Genomic DNA, 6,851 nt, shown 5'->3' on the forward strand with positions numbered 1-6,851 from the left:
GAAAAATTGGTTTTCTTGATATAGTTAGATTTCTGCTGAAGTTGTGGGAAAACTTAGAAAACAAACATATATAGTCCTTTGAAAGATTGTAGGTTATAGGTTGGAAGATTGTAGCTTTTGCACTAGAGTTATTTTGATTTTTTTTAATACGTTCGGGAAAACTGTTTTTAAGAGCAATTCTAGAGTTTGGGGTCAGACACTGGTTTTCTAAGAGGAGAGAGCATGAAACATTTTCTTTGGCAAGTGTAGTGGCTGGAGGGAGGTAGAAAGCTTACATTTTTTAAAAATTCCTAATGAATTTTTTATTTATTTATGATAGTCACACAGAGAGAGAGAGAAGCAGAGACACAGGCAGAGGGAGAAGCAGGCTCCATGCACCGGGAGCCTGACGTGGGATTCCATCCCGGGTCTCCAGGATCGCGCCCTGGGCCAAAGGCAGGTGCTAAACCGCTGCGCCACACAGGGATCCCCGAAAGCTTACATTATTAACATTCAAATTGAGGTGTGCTGGGGTGGGGTGGCTCAATTGGTTAAGCATCTGACTCAATTTCAGCTCAGGTCATGATCTTAGGGTTGTGAGATTGAGCCCTTCCTCATCCTCTGCACTGGGTGTGGAGCCTGCCTAAGTTCTCTCCCTCTTCCTTTGCCCCATCCCACCCTGCTTGTGCAGACACACAGAAGCACATGCGCTCACTTTCAAACATTCAAATTGAACATTCCATCTAACTTTGATACGCATGGCAAAGCTATAGTATCAAGTACTATTTTAAAATGTTAATTTCAGGGGATCCCTGGTGGCTCAGTGGTTTAGCGCCTGCCTTTGGTCCAGGGCGCGATCCTGGAGTCCCAGGATTGAGTCCCGCGTCGGACTCCCGGCATGGAGCCTGCTTTTCCCTCTGCCTCTCTCTCTATGTCTATTATGAATAAATAAATAAAATCTTTAAAAAAAATGTTAATTTCAGGGGTCTGTGTATTCTTGCTTTGAAACTTCATTAAATATTTAGCGTGAACCAAGTGGAAGGGGGAGAGAGGGAGAATCTCAGACTCCTCCCTGAGCAGGGAGCTGGACAAGCGGCTCAATCCCAGGATCCCAGGATCACAACTTGAGCCACCCAGTATCCCCTGCCCCCGGTCTCTTATTTTCTATTTTGGATGTGTTTGCCCTAATATGTAACAGTATTTGTTATGATAATCTAAGTTAAACTTCCATGATATTGAAAATTCTTTAAAAAGGTTTGGGGCATGTTTTTGTGGTGGACTCTGGTATGTCATAGTAAGCATTAGATATTGCATTTCCTGTGTGTAACCTAAAGTATTGGGGGCTCCTGTTGTGAGTCTTCTGTGCTTGATGTGAAAAGCAAGTAACTGCTGAAGCAGTGGAGAAGCATGAATCTTATTAGCAACAGCCTCATGGCTAACCTTTAGAATTAGACATTTAGGCATTTGGCTTTAATTTGGGTGGGTCTGAGCTATCAGTATTTTTAAGCTTCCAGATGATTTTCGGGTACCACTGGATTGAAAACCATTGGTGTAAGTAACCGAAGGTCATAGCCACAGTGGTGCTGTTGGAATTTGAAAACACAGTACTGTGCTTATGTTAAGATAGTGGTTTACATGTAATTATACTTTTTTGCTTTAGGATGGAAAGAACATTCATTATGCATAAACTGCTTCGTATCCATCTATATTCAACCCCACAACAAATCTTTACATGGAACCTAGGTGTTATCTGTAATCTTACAGTAATTTTTTTTTTTTTTTGAGATTTTATTTGATAGCACAAGCAGGAGGAGCGGCAGAGGGAAAGGGAGAAGAAGCAGGCTCCCGGCTTAGGACCCAATGTGGGGCTCCATCCCAGGACTTGAGGATCATGACCTGAGCCAAAGGCAGATTAGATGCTTAACCAACTGAGCTATCCAGGCGCCCCTTATTAAATACGTTGATAGCAAGCTATATGGTATCTTACCTCCTAAGGTTGCTGGTACATATCTGCATGCAAGGATAGTGATAGTGTTTTCTTAAAAATAACAAGGCTAAAAAAAAAAAAAAACAAGCCTATCTTTTTTGACTTTTACTTGGATTTTGCTTCTAAAAACATCCTTTCTTAAATGGGTCTGAGGAGATGAAGGTAATTCTGTTTAGTGTGGGTACATTTTAGTCTTGATTGTTCCTGGTCTTTTTTCTTCCTGCAATTGTGGTTCTTGGTTTTCGGCATTGAATTTTTCATTGAAGTTACTTTGCAGCATGGCCCACCAACTAGGGCCTGGGGCTTAACTACTCTTGTCTCCCCAGATAGCATTGCTAGGTGACCAAACTTAGGCAAAAATAATTTGGTGGCAGATAGTTCATTACTCAGCGAATTTTTTCGCTTGACTGAGATGGACTTGTTTCAGAAGTATGGCTGCTTCATTGCTTTGCCTTTACAGAGTAACCATCCTTTTCCCTTAGGTTCATTTCAAATATTCTTAGTTGCAATTAGCTTACCCTCTTGTGCCCCCAATAATGAAGGTCACTGGAGAAGATTTATTACAATGGGACCTCTACTTAAATTGGATGCAAGTGTTCTAGAACCGGGGACCCCATTCTCCTGGGGAACTGCATCCAGTCCTTCTGCCTACTACATTTGTACTTCCTGGGTCAGGCCACAGAGATTCATCCAAATGGCACTTGATGCTTAGCTGACACACCTGCCATTTATGAAGCAGCCTTATTACATACTGGGAGCTCTTAGCCTTCTAATCAAGAATTGATTATACCTGGTTGAATGGTTCAAAGTCAGAAGATCTGGGGCTGGTTTAGGTATAAAGCTCCTTAGAGGAATGGGCATTCATTCAGTGCTTGCAAGTATTTTTAATTTGGGAAATTAGAAACTATATTTGCAAATTATGTGGTGTAAGAGATGAGGTGACACTCTTCTGCAGGCTATGGCCGTTTGCTTGTCTGCTAATGTTTTTGGATGATAGTTTCCACATGGAATCTGAACAGGTATGTTAAGAGGTCAGAGCTTATACTCACAGATCTTTTTTTTTTTTTTTTCCTAAGTAGGACAAAAATTTAGAGGCAAGATTTTTGTTTTTTAGATTTGTAACCATACAGCTGAGGGCTGAAGCAGAAGCAAAAACTCACTTGTCATGGATTTTTCAACCTTTGCTGATTCTCTATGGTGAATCGAGGAAAAAGCCAATTCACTCTAGTGGTTTTTGTGCCAGTTTTCAGAATTAGATCACAATTATCCTAGTTACCAAGTTTATGTCGACTTTACAAAATTGCTCCATTAGGTTTGTGAATCAGATAAAATGCCTTGGAATATTTGCAAAATGATAAGTGATAATGTACAGAGGAAACACGAATTTCCATTTGGTTTCATTTTAATTTTTGCTGGTTGGTTTGTTGGATCAGGATCCAAATACTCCATATACATTGCATTTGGTAATGTCTCTTAAATCTGTGAGCATTGCCTGTCCTTTTTGGGAAAAAAAAAATTGAATTCCTAATGACCTGCATTTGGCTGATTGTATACCTTTAGTATTGTTTAATATGGTTTTATCTCCCAGAATTTAGTGGTAGTCAGGTCTAGGAGCTTGATTATATTTAAAAATTTTTTAGGCTAGATATATCATGCAGGGTGCCGTGTACTTCCTGTTGGATTATATCAGGAAGTACATGTCATATTGCCTTAACTTATGGTGATATTAAGCTGGATTAGTAGATTCAGGTGACTTCAATGTTTTCTATGTTATAAAGTCTTCTATCAGCCTTGCACCACATGGTTTTAACAGCCATGGATGATACATATACTCCACTAATACTTCAGTCATAAAGAACAATTATTGAAGGTGCCTGGGTGTCTCAGTGGTAAAAAAGCAAGCAAGCCCAGGATAGAATACCCCAGAAATTAATGTGTGTGACTTCTAAAAGCTGGCCAAGTTACCTTGCACTTTGTCACCCAAGGTATATTGGTACTGCAGTACCTGGGCCTTAAACCTGATTTTAGCTGCAGGGCTTTGCACATTTTTGAGATCGTGGCATCATGCAACCAGTATGGGCTGCGGTGTCAGACTTCACTGGAATCTGCTCCAAGTCAGTTTTTAGTTTATATTTGAAACAGCTTGCTCTAAACTCCAGTTTACTCATCTGTAAAGTGAAAAAAAAAAAAGTATTTTGCAAGATCACTAAGAGAAATTTCATGAGACATCATTCATAAAGGGTGTACCACTTATGGAATAATAAATGGTACTTACTGTTTTTATGCAAACTCCTACAGTACCACCATCTGGTTTGTATGCTACCTGGGAAGAATACTTCTTAGTATGTTTGGCAAGTCTCAAGGCCTGGTTGAACCAGTTCAGGGACATCTTAAATGCATGCCAATGACTCCAGAGCCTTGGAAGGCAGTAGATGGTGATATGAATGAAGCTGGTATGTTGGGAGATGGAGGAGGTGGTGCCATAGAGAACTGCTAAGGAGCTCATGTCCCTCAGGACAAAAAAAATAAGAGACAGAGAGGCAGACTCCCTGTCAGGAGCCTGATATGGGACTTCATCCCAGGGTCCTGGGATCATGCCCTGAGCCACACATCCCTACTTGGCTCCTCTTGATTAAGAGATTCGCTAATGCTTTGTTGCATGGAGGAGCAGCCTGCTATTTTTTGTGTAATGCCTACTCTGTTAAACCTGAGGAAGATTTTGAAAATCAGTTTTTCTTATGCACTTAGGTCTTGATTCTAAATTTGTTCTAAATTTAAATTTTTTATTTTTATTTATTTACTTTTAAAGATTTATTTATTCAGAGAGAGAGAGAGGGGCAGAGACACAGGCAGAGGGAGAAGCAGGCTCCATGCCGGGAGCCTGACGTGGGACTCGATCCTGGTCTCCAGGATCACACCCCAGGTTGCAGGTGGCGCTAAACCGCTGCGCCACCGGGGCTGCCCTAAATTTAAATTTTTTTAAAGGTTTTATTTATTCATGAGGGACAGAGAGAGAGAGAGAGAGAGAGAGAGAGGCAGAGACACAGGCAGAGGGAGAAGCAGGCTCCATGCAGAGAGCCTGACGTGGGACTCGATCCCGGAACTCCAGGATCACACCCTGGGCTGAAGGCGCTAAACCGCTGAGCCACCTGGGCTGCCCTAAATTTAAGTTTTGATTAGAAATTTAATTTGGCTTTGAGAATTTGAAACACAAACACTACCGATATAATAGTTTAAAGTTTTATTGATGACTTTAAATTTTCTTCTACTTTGGTGATGTTTCAATCCTGTAACTTCCTAAGGATTTTAATAAATTTTTAAAAGTTTAACCTCTACACCTTACATGGGGCTCGAACTCCTGACCCCAAGATCAGGTTGCACACTCCTTGGACTGAGCCAGCGAGGCACCCCAAGATTTTATTTTATTTTTTTAATGCTTTTTATTTGAGAGCATGAGGGGGTGTAGGAGTAGAGATAAAGGGAGAAGCAGACTCGCCACTGAGCAGGGAGCCTGAATCCGGCCTGGATCTCAGGACCCTGGGGATCATGACCTAAGCCAAAGGCACACACTTAACTGAGCCACCCAGGCTCCCACCCCACGGTTTTGTAATTCTATATTATAACATTTTTATACTTGTTCTTGAGTATAAACACTCAGATCCAAAAGAAAAAAAAGGATGTCTTCTCATCTTAGGTTATCAGCATGGGAGTTTCTGGTATTGTGGGCTAGTTAACCCTAGGTTAAGTCATACAAGCCCAAAGGTGATTAAGATCTGAGATACCGCAATGAGGTTGAATCCTCTTTTGCAGGTTTCTTAGTATTTTTTTTAAATTATTTATGATAGAGAGAGAGAGGCAGAGACACAGGCAGAGGGAGAAGCAGGCTCCATGCACCGGGAGCCCGACGTAGGATTCGATCCCGGGTCTCCAGGATCACGCCCTGGGCCAAAGGCAGGCGCCAACCCGCTGCGCCACCCAGGGATCCCCTCTTAGTATGGTTATATACGGCAGGTTTCCCAGTCCCTATCTTTCAAGCATATTTTAAAATGTTTAAAAAAACTAAATAAAAATTGACCTTTTTTTTTCTAAAAACAAAGTGTCCTTGAACTATTTATTAGGCCACAGGTGTTGATCAGACCTTTTTGCTCTTTGTATAGTTTACAAATTTTCTGGATTGTTTAGCTGCTTTAGCATTTAATATTTTTATTCAATTCTTCACAGGTGAAAAGTACACCTATGAAATAAGAGTACATCTATATAATAAGTACTTTCTATATAGTAAGTTCCCTCAATAGAACTTCTTCATGTTCATATTTTTGCAACTAGTTTTTGTACAGTTTTAACTTTTTTTTTAGAAAAATTATGAACTCATGGGCTTTTACAAATTGCATTATTATTCATTAAGGACTTTATTTTAGAGAGAGAGGATGGGGGTGGGCCAGAGGGAGAAAGAATGTCAAGCAGATTGCTGAATGGGGAGGCAATCCCCTGAGCCCTCCCCCTGAAGCAGGGCTCCATCTCACAACCCTGAGATCATGGCTTGAGCTAAAACCAAGGATCTGAGGCTCAACCTACTGCGCCATCCAGGCACCTCTCCTTTTTATTATTTTATATCCATTGTCACCTCGTTATTTTCTGCAGAGGAAAGAATTCTACAAGATCCATTCTGGGTTTGTTTTTTTTTTCTTGCCCCAAGACAAGGACTCAATCACTGAATTAGTTCCCTAATGATGCTGTAACTTCATCACATCCCAAAAGTCCTTTGGCGATGTGTAGTAACATTCACAGGTGTTGGGGATTAGGACATGTACATTTTTGGTAAGTTGGCAGGGTATTCTTCCTTAGTCTGGCCTTTGCCCCTAAAGATTCACAGCCATCTCACACA

This window comes from Canis aureus, chromosome 19, assembly GCF_053574225.1.
Source record: "Canis aureus isolate CA01 chromosome 19, VMU_Caureus_v.1.0, whole genome shotgun sequence".
NCBI classification, from domain to species: domain Eukaryota; kingdom Metazoa; phylum Chordata; class Mammalia; order Carnivora; family Canidae; genus Canis; species Canis aureus.